The sequence below is a fragment of the Stomoxys calcitrans genome, chromosome 5, assembly GCF_963082655.1.
Source record: "Stomoxys calcitrans chromosome 5, idStoCalc2.1, whole genome shotgun sequence".
NCBI classification, from domain to species: domain Eukaryota; kingdom Metazoa; phylum Arthropoda; class Insecta; order Diptera; family Muscidae; genus Stomoxys; species Stomoxys calcitrans.
In genome coordinates, this window is record NC_081556.1 from 77,417,956 (window position 1) to 77,432,248 (window position 14,293).

The following is a 14,293-nucleotide window of genomic DNA, read 5'->3' on the forward strand; positions in this document are numbered from 1 at the left end:
CCGAAAGCCTGGCAGGAGGCAAGGGTGGTGTTTATACCTAAGCCCGGCAAGGCAAGTAATGCCACACCAAAGGCCTACAGACCCATAAGCCTTACGTTAGGTTAGGTTGAAAAGAGGGTGCAGATATTAATTCGTCCCATGCCACTATGGACATACACCTAAGCCAGTAATCGACTTGTTGTGCGTTCTAAAAACTATAAAGTAACCTCAACAAAGAAAATTTTAAGTTAGGAATTCCGTGCTACTTACAAAATCCTTAATTGTTTTTAATACTACTTCCCTAAGTTGGTTCATGTCTGGTATAGTGTTTCCCCCTAAGTGCCGGCATCTGTTAGACGCGAAAGCCGGGCAATGACAAAGGAAATGCTCCAACGTATCATCATCTTCCCCGCATGCCCTACACATGCTATCCACCTAAGTGCCGGTATCTGTTAGACGCGAAAGTCGGGCAATGGCAAAGGAAATGCTTCAACGTCTCATCATATTCTCCGCATGCCCTACACATGCTATCACTTGCCGCACCGATTTTACATAAGTGAGCTCCTAGTCCTATAAGTCCCGTTATGATACCAATAGCTTTACTGACCTTCTTCTTGCTTCCTTTCAGTAATAGCCTAGTCTTCTCACGATCTGGATCCCCCCATAGGATTTTCGCCATCCTACCAACCATATCGCTGTTCCACAATGTTGCATGGGCATTCGTCGCCCACTCCCTTAACTCGGAGTGCGTCGACCCGAAAGACTTTAGGTTAACCAAGTTTATTACGGCAGTCCTCTGGCCTTCATCGCCAAATCGTCTGTCCTTTCATTTCCCCTTTCTCCGTTTTGGCCCAGCATCCAAACGATGCGGATTTTGCCATCCTCAGAGAAGACGTTAATCTCCTTCTTACACTGCAAGACTGTTCGTGACTTTACCGTCCTGGTTGTTATTGGCCTTATTGCAATTTTACTGTCGGTAAAGATGTTCACATTCGACGTCCTCGCGTTAGCACAACACCACTTCACGCATTCCGTGATCGCCCTGATCTCCGCCTGCAGGACCGTATTATGGTTAGGCAGTCTAAAACAGAGCTCAGTCCCTGGGTTCTCAATATAAACCCCCAGGCCCACACTGTCCTCCAGCTTTGATCCATACGTGTAACATGATATTCCAGATGGCAATACTAAGGTTCCGTCAATCCAAGACTGTGCCGATAGCAGCAGTGCGTCGCATTCGACTTCAAGGTTCATCTCAGGTATCCGATCGGAAACCTCTTCCCTTCCTTCAAGGTTTCCTATCGTCGCCTCGATTATACGGCGATGGTATGAGCTGCTCCCATCCTCAATCCATTCTCCCCTCGCCTTAAGTCTCATAGCCGCAGTAGCTGCCTCACACTTAATCTGTATGTCAATGAGTCGGATATCTAGAATAGTCTCGAGTGCCCTAGTGGGCGTGATCCTGTCCAAATGCACAAGGAAAACGCAAGAACAATCCACTTCTATGCAAAATAGCACCGACATGTTGCGGCATCATTATAAATTTCGTTTTAAGTAATTTTAAAAATGTCACAACCAATTAGGGAATTTCATGGGAAAATCCCGTCCCGAGAATTCCCGCATTTCCCGCTCATTTTACTATCTCGCAATGCTGACTCCGATCCCGGGAAAATGTAGTCTTATAATTCAAGTGGTAGAAACTATTATTAATGATAAACACCAATTTTGTCAACAGATTATGGGGGGCTATAACTAACTCTTAAACTATCTGAGGTATATTTGGTGGGTGCGCGGGTGGTCTTAACCAAATCTAACAAAAATTTAAGCCTTTTGGAACAGAAGAAGTCAATAATGTAATCGGTTAATAAGGGGGCTATAGCCAGTATTGTACTTATCCGAACATTCTCTAGTGTAGGTGTTGGAGGTGTACTTTGTGTACTTAGTATACTAAACTTCAGGGGCGCCCCGGTAGCCGAGTTGGTAGCGTGCTCGGATTGTCAGAGCGGGGTCGTGGGTTTGATTCCCGCCAGAGGCCTTGGTCTGACGCTACTGCGGTATTACAATGGACTTAAAATTATCTAAGTGAGTCTATCCAATAGCACAACAGTTCTAAAAGAGATACTGCGCATAGAACTCGACAAATGCGATCCACGGTGGAGGGTATAGAAGATTCGGCCTGGCCGAACTTAGCACGTTCTTACTGGTTAATACTTACCTCAGCACTATGTATTCCCTTAAAGAACTATTAAATTTGAAGTACAAGCGAAATTATATGTCTATAATATCGGCTAAATCCCAAAACGCATTTTTACAGAAATATGTAAACCTGCTCGGAACGGACCTAGGTGAATCTTTGTATGGCCATCAGGTACCCTCTCTGTACCATAATAATTGTATAATAATCTTTCTAGCAACGACCTAAAATTTTTCCATTGGTTTTCTACTTCCTTTTTTTGTATAGCGGACGCTATCAAAACTTTACATCTTCTAAGCGTCGCCCCGGTAGCCGAGTTGGTTGCGTGCTTGTATTTCCAGTACAGGGGTCGTGGGTTCGATACCCGCCAGAAGCCTTGGTCTGTCGCTACTGTGGTATCACAATGGACTGTAAAGGATTGCCCCTCTTACCTAACCTAACTTACATCTTCTTTACTTCAGCTTTAAGACATTAAAGTATTCGTTGAGTGGAACGGGCGTGTTTTTATTTCGCTACTCAAAAAATATCTGTATCTCGGTACAGGTAATACTTAGTCACCTGTTACGTAAAAACTTGCTATAGTCTTCAAAAGATAGCTACGATTGGATTATCCACTAGGCGGTTGACAATCAGCGTCTGTTTCCAGTGGAGGGGCAGATCTTAAGGCCATAAGTTGGTTAAAATGGACCCAACAGCTGTGGTGGCATCAGATCAAAGCCTATTGTCCTCCCCACCTGCGGGTGTGGGTACATTGACACCTGTAGTCAAGAGGCATTCTTCAAGCGCATAACCAGTTGTCAGACCAACAAATGAGGAAGAGGCGGATAACCCAGAGGGATGCAAGGTTCGTCCCCAGTCTTTAAGTAAAGGTGGTGTTTCCGACTCAGATTCAGACAGCGACAGTGTCAATGATAATGTCACCGCGGAAGAATCCAGAGATGATTCTCTGGATTCTACTGCTGTCATCGGGATAACGGGAGTAGTGACCTTGGGCTTTGCTAAGCTCACATGAAAACTGAGAAAGAAATGCGGGGCACGACAAAGGACACTGAGTAGGGTATACTGGCAGCACAATCGGGCGAATGTGCAGGATGCTCGTAGGACTAGAACAGACATCCCAACCACTACTACGGAAGTTTCAAAGAGAATCAGGTCTCCCGAGGAGCATAACACTACATAACCGCTGAAACCATTTGACATGCAAATGTCGCGCCTAGAAAGTTTATCGATTTGCTATCAAAACAATATTTTTGTTAGTGATTTTAACCGTAGTATATTGGTTGAAAATCAATTTCCAGGTTCCATGGAATTATTAGGTCAACTACCACCCTCGACTGTTGCAGATCTCTTAACGAAATGGCTGAACAGTTCAAAATTCTCTTGTTCTGGGTGCCGGACCACAAAGATATCTCAGGGAATTGTAAAGCGGATGAGCTTGCGAGACTAGGAACTACCCTACACATTCTAGAGATACTGGAATCTGTGGGTATGCCTCTAGCGACATGTTAGCTAAGTTTTTAGGACCAGGCCCGAAGGACAACGAATGGTAGATGGTCACAAAGGGAGGGGGGCTGTGAAGTTGAAGAGGTCAACTGCTTTGCTGTCATTGGCTAGAACAGACGTCTCAGTCATTGTGTCCGTCATGACGGTTGCCAGCAACGACTTTTGCAGAAGCTGTGGGGACATCGAAGAAGATGAAACTATAGAACACCTTCTGTGTGTGTGTCCCGCGCTAGCAGTCAAAAGGAGTTCCACTTTAGGTTCTCATTTCTTTGGGAGCCTGTTTGATTTAGCGGATGTGAACATTCGCAAGTTATTGGGCTTTTTAAAGCGATCTAGTTCAACTATAGGAACTAGAAGCATCTTCCTTCTTCTGTTCCTGTGGTATCATAATGGACGAAAAAGTCTATGTAAGTGAGTCTGATGGCAGACTGCCACTTAAACCTATCCTAGGTCTACTACCAGCCAACCATACTGTTCCAACACATTTTACAAGTCAGTGGTCGAGAATATTAGACATTTTCTTTGTGAAATGTGAATCAAGGGTTCTCCTCGATGACCAGATTGCGGCACCAGGATTTTCAAAGCATGACCTAATATTTCTTATGTATACGTAAGTCATATATGACTACCAAATAAATCAAAAAGTCCAAAAAATTTCATTTCTTGATATGAAGAACTGAACTTTATAGGTCGATTATGGATTGCAACCCAAGAAATGTCCATTTCTGTATTAAATTGCATATGTTTTGATATTGATGGTTTTATCGTGGTTTTATCTCCTGGCAACGCAACTATAGTTTCGCGACCATCCATAATCTACCCCTTCATCTTCTGGATTGCCTTATTGTTTGTGTTTCATGGAATTTAATATACCAATTTGATTCCATAGATGACCAATTGATATATTTATACAATACCCAAACTATTCCCAGTCTAAACATCAATGAACTGAATGAACATTTTATATCTTTATGTTCTGTATATTCCATTGAAAATATAAATGAAAATATGTGCGCAACACCTATAGAAAATCCATTTTCCTTTTGCTGTATAGATATATCTTAAATTTGACGATGAAAATTCCATTAAGGAAGAGGGGCAAACTTCTCACATACCAACCAATGCAGTCCGATTCAAGTTTAAGCTTAATGATATGGGGCCTTATTTCATTTAATAGCCGAGTATAAACGGCGTGCCGCAATGCGACACCTCTTTGGGGTTGGCTGCCATATCATTTTTTTGCATAGTTCCTCACAAATGTCGCCAACTTTAGAAGGGGACAACCACCCCTTAAAATTTTTGATGATCCTCTCGACAGGATTCGTACTCAAGCGTTCAACGTCATAGGCGGACATGCTAACCTCTGCGCTACGATGGGCTCCATAGTACATTCTCAATTATGTCTGATGCAATAGGAACTGACGAAATAAATCCAAGATTTAAATGGAAAGACCTACAGACCCACAAGCCTTTCAACTCAAAACCATGGAACGTATTGTGGACACCACGATAAAGGGTATGACATCCAGCGAAACGCTCAAATACAAACAGCATGCCTATGTCAAGGGAAGGTCGGTGGAGACTGCCCTGCACGAGTTTGGGCATAAAATAGAAGAATCCTTCGATGCCAAAACGTACACACTGGCGGTATGCATTGACATCGAGGGGGCTTTTAACAATGTGCGGACCGACCGGTACCGGGTGGACCCGGTCCTTAGAGACTGGATAAACCATATGCTAAGGAACAGGTGGATTCCATGGCATAAAGTGGATATCCCATGGCATAAAGTGGCACAGAGCAAGCCACAGGGGGGCATTTTATCGCCACTCCTATGGGTGACCAACATAAATGACTTATTACGGATGCCGACTGAGGAGGAATTTTAACCCGTCTGCTATGCAGACGATGTTATAATACTTGTAAGGGGTAAGGATCCGAACGAGCTATGCAGAAGGGCCGAAAGGGTCTTGCATATGGCATATGACTGGGCTAGACCCAGAGGTCTCAATGTTAACCCAGAGAAGACTGAAATATGCCTGTTCGCGAGGAAGACGTAGGTGGGCCGATTTAACGCACCACGTCTCCTCAACAACACGATTTCGATATCTGACAAGGTCAAATACTTATGTATGATCTTGGACAGGAAACTGAATTGGAAGTGTCACATTCAGAGGCGTACTGAGAACGGCCCGTGTACATAATGCCCAATACTTACTTACGCCTCAGTAGTTTGGAGGACTGCTTCAGTAGTTTGGAGGACTGCTATGGAGAAAATGTGCAACATAAGGACCATACAACAGGTTCAGAGAACATGTTGTGTTGGCATAGGCGGAGCGATGACGACCACACCCACTAGGGCACTGGAGACTATTCTAGATATCCGACCCATTGACATACAGAATAAGTGTGAGGCAGCCACTGAGGCTATGAGACTTAAGGCGATGAGAGAATGGATTGAGGATGGGAGCAGCTCATACCATCGCGGTATAATCGTGGCGACGATAGGAAACATGGAAGGAAGGGAAGAGGTTTCCGATCGGATACCTGAGATGAACCTTAAAATCTAGTGCGAGGCACTGCTGCCATCGGCACAGTCTTGAATTGACGGAACCCTAGTATTGCCATTTGGATGATCATGTTACACGGATGGATCAAAGCTAGAGTACAGAGTGGGTCTGGGGGTCTACATTGAGATCCCAGAAAGTGAGCTCTTTTTTAGACTGTCTAACTATAATACGGTCCTGCAGGCGGAGTTCCGGACGATCACGGAATGTGAGAAGTGGTGTGGTGTTATCTTTACGGACAGTAAAATTGCCATAAGGCAATAACAACCAGGACGGTAAGGTCACAAATAGTCTTGCAGTGTAGGAAGGAGATTAACGCCTTCTCTGAGGATGGCAAAATCCGCATCGTTTGGGTGCCGAGCCATAACGGAGGAAGGGGAAATGAAAGGGCAGACGATTTGGCGTGAAGGCCAGAGGACTGCCGTCAATAAACTTGGTTAACTCGAAGCCTTTCGGGCAGCCACTGCGGCTATGAGACTTAGGGCGATGGGAGAATGGATTGAGGTTGGTAGCAGCTCATAGCATCGCGGTATAATCGAGGCGACGATAGGAAACCTGAAAGAAAGGGAAGAGATTTCCGATCGGATACCTGAGATGAACCTTGAAGTCGAGTGTGAGGCATTGCTGGTATCGGCACAGTCTTGGATTGACGAAACCCTAGTATTGCCATCTGGAAGATCATGTTACACGGATGGATTAAAGCTAGAGGACAGAGTGGGCCAGGGGTCTACCTTGAGAACCCAGAGACTGAGCTCTGTGTTAGACGGTCTGACCATAATACGGTCCTGCAGGTGGAGATTCGGGCGATCAAGGAATGTGAACATCTTTATGGACAATAAAATTGCCATAAGGGCAATAACAACCAGGACGGTAAGGTCACGGACGGTCTTGCAGTGTAAGAAAGAGATTAACTCCTTCTCTGAGGATGGCAAAATCCTTATAGTTTGGGTGCCAGGCCATAACGGAGTCAGGGGGAGTGAAAGAGCAGATGACTTAACGATGAAGGCCACAGGAATGCCGTCAATAAAATTGGTTAACCCTAAGCCTTTCGGGTCGACGTAGTCCGAGTTAAGAGGGTGGGCGACGAATGCGCATGCAACATTGTGGAACAGCGAAACGGTCGGTAGGACTGCGAAAATCCTAAGGGTGGGATCCAGATCGTGAGAAGACAAGGCTATTACTGAAAGAAAGTAAGACGGAGGTCAGTATAGATATCATAACGGGACACATAGGACTACGAGCTCACTTATGTAAAATCGGTGCGGCAAGTGATAGTATGTGTAGGGCATGCGGGGAAGATGATGAGATGTTGGAGCATTGTCATTGCCCGGCTTTCGCGTTCGTTTTGCACAAATACTTCTTATTGGTGTAGGTCAGTTGGGATTGTAAATAGGCTATATCGGCCTATGTTTTGATATAGCTACCATATAAACCGATATTGGATCTTGACTTCTTGAGCCATTAGAGGGCACAATTCTTATCCGATTTGGCTGAAATTTTGCATGAGGTGTGTTATTATGACTTTCAACAACTGTACTGAGTATGGTTGAAATCGGTCCATAACCTGATATAGCTGTCATATAAACCTATCTGGGGTCTTGACTTCATGAGCCATCAGAGGGCGCAATTTTTATCTGATTTGGCTGAAATTTAGCATGAGTTGTTTTGTAATGACTTCTAACAACTGTGTTATATATGGTTCAAATCGATCCATAACCTGATATAGCTGCCATTTACACCGATCTGGGATCTTGACTTCTTGAGCCTCCAGAGGTCGTGATTATTATCCGATTTGGCTGAAATTTTGTACAACGGCTTCTCCCATGACCTTCAACATGCGTGTCAAATATAGTCCGAATCCGAATATGTATCAGGCTATAGACCAGCTATCAGGCTATCAACCGATCTCTCTATTTTACTTCTTGAGCCCCTAAAGGGCGCAATTCTTACTCAAATTGGCTGAAATTTTACACAGTGATTTCTACTATGGTCTCCAACATTCAATTCATTATGATCCATCGGATGATAACTTAATATAGCTCCAATATTAAATACTTTTTTTTATCTTTTGTTTGCCTAACAAGAGATATCGGGAAAAGAACTCGACAAATGCGATCTATGGTGGAGGGTATATAAGATTCGGCCCGGCCGAACTTAGCATAAAAAACTTTAAAAATGTGGAGGAAAAATGTAATGTCGCAAAATGCATTGAGCAGGCACAAAGAAATTTTATTGAAATGTTGGCTTTATAAAATAATTTCGAGGTAGACTGGGCAAAAGTTTGTCATTAGAAAAATTTTCACTGAAATATAGTCTCTAGAAAATAATCATTAAAATGTAGACTTTAAAAAAATTTTAATTGAAACATTGTCTTTAGGAAAAATAGTAATGCAATTTTGTCTTTAAGAAAATAATTTCGATTAGGGCCTGATCCGGGCTGAAAATAATGTTACGCTGGCTTATTAAAATTTTTTCTTTAGGAATGCTTGTGATGAATTTTTACGCTGAAATCTTTTCTTTAGAAAAAAAATCTTTAAAAATTGTTAAGAAAAAATTGCATTAAATTGTTCACTTAAGAAAAATAATTTTAAGTTGGTCCTGGTCTGATCAAAATTCTGTCTGTAGTATATTACAAATATAAAAAACTTGTCATATTAAAAAGTTTTAGTAAAATTTTGTGTCATTATAAATTTGGTTTAATATTTTCTATAGAAAAAAAATTTTGCGGGCCCACCCCCTGGCTACGTCCGTGGCTCCCATATATATGTATCGCCCGATTTGCACTTAAATGGCCGTAGTAGCTACAATTTTTAACCGATCTGCACAAAATTCGGCACGAGTTATTTTATTACTGATCTTACAATAATTGCAAAATTTCATCAAAATCGGTTCAGATTTCGATATAGCTCCAATATATATGTATCGCTCGATTTACACTTATAAGGCTGTAATAAACACAATTTGTAACCGATCTGCACAAAATTTGGCACGGATTGTTTTGATACTGATCTTAACATACCTGCGAGATTTCATCAAAATAGGTTCAATTTGGATGTAGCACCCATACATATTTATCGCCGGATTTGCACTTATGTGGCCGTAGTAACTACAAGTTTCAAACGATCTGTTTAAAAGTCGGTTCAGATTTAGATATAGCTCTCATATACATATATATTGCCCGAATTTATAATGGTAGGGTAGGTGTAGGGTATTATATAGTCGGCTCCGCCCGACTTTTGCCTTTCCTTACTAGTTTTTTGATAACTTCCTTTATAAATTAATTAAAAATAAAAATTAAATTAAAGTACCCTTTTATAATTATAATACTGTTGTCTTCCCCTAAGAACAATTTCTTAACTTTCAACGATTTTTTGAACTTCATTTAAAATTTTTGTCTTTAATAACAAGACGCAAAGTAAAGGATTTATTAACGTACCATTTAATATAAAAAATCTTTAATATGAAGGAAAATATTTTTCACCAAAGGGAATGTTTCCTTAAAAAGTTGAAAAATTAATAATCTTAAAATCAAGTTTGCTTATATTAGGCTCGAATCTTAAAAATTAGGACAAACATTTTTTCAGTGTTAATCAGCTGATCGGTTTTTATGCCAGTTATATCTAAATATGGTGTAATCTGAACCATATTCGGGTCGAATGATGGAATGCTTAAAACAACTCAATGATCCGAATTTTAACGAATTCGGATAATAAATGAATCTTTAATGGACTTAAGACCCTAAATGAAGTTAAGACCATATGTATAAATATGGCCCGATCTAGACCGTATAAGGGACATATGTCTGGAGTCTTAATATAACTCACTGTTCTAAGTTTTAGCGAAATAGTATAATAAATTCGCCTGTTATGTTTTTAATAACTTGAATCGCCAGATCAGTATATATGACAGATTATAAGGACTTGTTGCAAATTTCAGCTCAATGTCTTAATTTTTGAAGACTGTGGCGTGGTTGCAGCAGACGGACGTCCAGACGAATGGACACACAGACAGACATCGTTAACCGTTTTAGAATTTCGCAACGATCAAGAATATATATATATACTTTTTGGGATTGAAAATGTATATTTCAATGTGTTGTAAACGGTGTTGGGTTAAATTACTTCATAAATGCTTTCCCCTAAGAGACTGTGCAATCAAGCATGAATCTTGGCATTTTATAGCCACCACCATAGGATGGGGGGGATACTAATCTTGTGATTCCGTTAAATCGAAATATTGATCTGCCACGGGAAAAAATTAATACATTCTTGATCGTTTTGACAGTCTAAATGGATCTAGCCGTGTCCATCCGTCTGTCTGTGGAAATCGCGATAGCGGCCGAACGAATTAAGATATCCGCTTGAAATTTTGCACAAAGACTTCTTATCGTTGGAGATTGTAAATAAGTCATATCGGTTTAGATTTAGCTATATTCCCCCCTATAAACCGATTACAAGGTTTGATTTCTTGGACCACTAGAAGTCTCAATTTGCATCCCATATTGGCTGAAATTTGGCCCAAGGACTTCTGTTCTAACTTCCAGCATCCATCGCAAATATGATTCGAATCGGTCTATAAGCTGATATAGCCCCTGTTTATACTTCCAACATCCGTGACAAGTATGATCCGAATCGGTCTATAAACTGATGTAGCCTCAATATAAATTAATACTACTTCTGAAGCCCCCAGAGGCCTCAATTTTCATCTGATTTGCCACAAAGATTTCTGTTACGACTTCCAGCATCTGTACCGAGTATGATCCGAGTTGGCCTATAACTGATATAAGTCCACTTAAAAACCGATACCCCGATATGAATTCTTAAGACCATTAAAGCTACAGTCAATTACCGATTTGCAATTTTAAAGTAATAGATTGTTACAAAATAATTCAAATACAAACTAATGTTAATCAGGTAAAATTTTTAGCGGATCCTTGGTGGTGGGTACCCAAGATTCAGCGCTGCTGAACTTAGCACGTTTTTAGGTTGGGTTAGGTTAAGTAAAAGTGGCAGTCCTTTACAGACTCACTTTGACAATTTTAAGTCCTTTGTGATACTACAGTAGCGACAGACCAAGGCTTGTGGCGGAAATCTTACCCAAGACCCCTGCACTGGTAATCCAAGCACGCTACCAACTCGGCAACAGGGGCGCCACAGGTTTTTACTTGTTATAAAATAAATTACTAGACGTCTGATCTCATACATCTTGGGGTTCAACAAAGCTAATTGATCTTTGAGCTTCGTTTTGCATTGGAGTAGAGTTTGGGGACCCAAACACTACAAGAATCCACCACCGTGGATTCTGCTAAAAATGTATGCAAAATTTAAAATTTGCCCATGAACATTCCACTAAGGAACAGGGGCAAACTTCTCACATATCAATGAGTGCAGTCTGATTCAAGTTTAAGCTCAATGATAAGGGGCCTCCTTTTTATAGCCGAGTCCGAACGGCGTGCCGCAGTGCAACACCTCACAAATGTTGCCATCATTAGGAGGGGAAAACCACCTCTAAAAATTTTTTCTAATGGTCTCGCCACGATTCGAACCCAGGCGTTCAGCGTCATATGCGGACATTCTTACCTCTGTTCTGACATAACAGAACACTCTCTGCAAAATATTAGCCAAATGGGACAAAAATTGTGGTTTCAAGAAATCAAATTGGAAGTTCGGTTTATATGGATGCTATATCAGGTTATAAACCGATTTGAACTTTACTTAGTACATTTGTTGAAAGTCATAACAAAACACTACATGCAAAATTTCAGCCAAATCGGAGAAAATTTGTGGCTTCTAGGGGCTTAATAAGTCAAATCGGAAGATCGGTTTATATGGGAGCCATATAAGGTTGAAAACCGATTTGAACCGTACTTGGCGCAGTTGTTGGAAGTAATAACAGCAAAATTTTAGCCAAATCGGATAAAAATTGTGGCTTCCAGGGGCTGAAGAAATCAAATCAGGAGATCGGTTTGTATGGGAGCTATATCATGTTATAGCTCGATTTAGACCGTACCTAGCAATAACATAACACTATATGCAAAATTTTAGACAAGTCGGATAAAAATTGTGGCTTCTAGGGGCTTAAGAAGTCAAATCAGGAGATTTACTTTACTTTACCCTTCGGACCACTTTCGGATGTGGGTGGCGTTATTGCGATAAAGTCGAGGATCTGCCTCCACCCGATATTAAAAAATTATATAGCCTATGTTTCCTTCCAGACAAACGTACACGATCTATCAAAATTTAAAAAAAAATCGGTTTAGCCAAGTATCATATAGTCATAATGGCGTTTTTGAGGGTTGGCATGACCCCCTATACTTTGATCTGATTTTGTATTCATTTGTTCATTTCATTTGAGCCCCATAATGAAATTAAGGTCCAATATGTCTGTTTGGGGTAGTTTTGGGGTTGGGCGGCCCGATGGGTACTTAGACTCAAATTTTAATACCATATTCGTATTCTACTCTCCAATACTTTTCATTTGATACCTATGTTGTCTCGATCGGTCCAATTTTGATTTTGGGTTGTGTTTTTGGCATTCCGATACCGAAAAATTATATAGCCTATGTTTCCTTCCAGACCAACCTACACAATATGCGAAAATTTCGAGAAAATCGGTTCTGCCGTTTGTCAGTCTATACGGAACAAACAAACCGAGTCCCATATATCCGTAATTGGCTAATGTGCCCATTTTGGTCGTTTTTGTGGGGGTGGGGTGACCCCCCTATACCTCGATATGAATTTGTATGCTAGATTCGTTATCTACTCCCGCATAATTTTCTTTTGATGCCCATATTGTCCTTATCGGTCCACTTTTGATTTTGGGTGGTGTTTTTGGGGTAACGGTGAAGGATCCGCCCCTTCCTTTATCAATAAATTATAAAGCCTATTCCTACTTCCTGACCGTATTCGTTATCCACTCCCGAATACCTTTCATTTGAGTCTCATATTTTCATGATCATCAAATAAACCTATTTTAAGGGTTTTTGGGGCTGGAGCGGCCCACCAGGTACTTGGACCCTACTTTTATTATGAAATTCGTACTCTACTCTTGAATACCATTCATTTGAATTCCATATTGTCCCGATAGGTCCACTTTTATTTGTAAGTAGTACTTTTGGGGTAAGTGGGAGGGTCCGCCCCTCCCGATATTAAAAAATTATATAGCCTATGTTTCCTTCCAGACCAACCTACACAATCTGTGAAAATTTCAAGGCAATCGGTTCAGCCGTTTTTGAATCTATATGGAACAAACAAACACAAATTGAACTTTATAATAAAAAAAAAAAAATTATTGTAAAAAATGTTACGCTGAAATAGTTAAAATCGGAAAAAATTAGGATGTGAACCAATGGAATGGAAATATTTCAAACGCAATATATTGGTGGAAATTGAAGAATGCTAACGTTGTATATATAACATATAAATAGTGTTAATATTATCTTATTTTAATAGTTTATTATCCATATAGAGATGTATTGACTTGGAAAACGGCAATGAGGACGGAAGATAACATATGTGTATGTAGGTTTCGTGGTATTGTACGAAAAATGCTAAGATTCGTATTTATATTAATTCAATTTTAATATTTGTATAAATTTATATGTTTATAATACTCTTTACAGACCATGTCCTCGATAATGAAGAGAGATTCATAATGGAAACGACAACTTTTCTTCCGAAGCCTGGGATCTATATTTTTTCTGTGTACATCTCTTGTGAGGCGGTGTTTGCTTAATAATCAGGCATCAGATTAAATCCAATTTTATTGCATCTATGCAAAAACTCTTCGTAATAATCTGCTTACGCATTCAAGCGATTAATTTAATTGAAATTCTTTAACTGTTTAGAAGTATTAATCCCAAGTTAATAATAATATTTGGACGATGGTTTTCGATTCCTCACAACAAGACATCAAGACGGACAATGGACAATTTATCCTCAGCTTCATCAAGTGACCCCTTGCATTTTTCTTATCCTAGCCTGACATTAGTATTGAAAAAAAAATGTTGCTCCCCAATTAAGATTTGCGTTCACAAAATTTATTATATAAGATCTT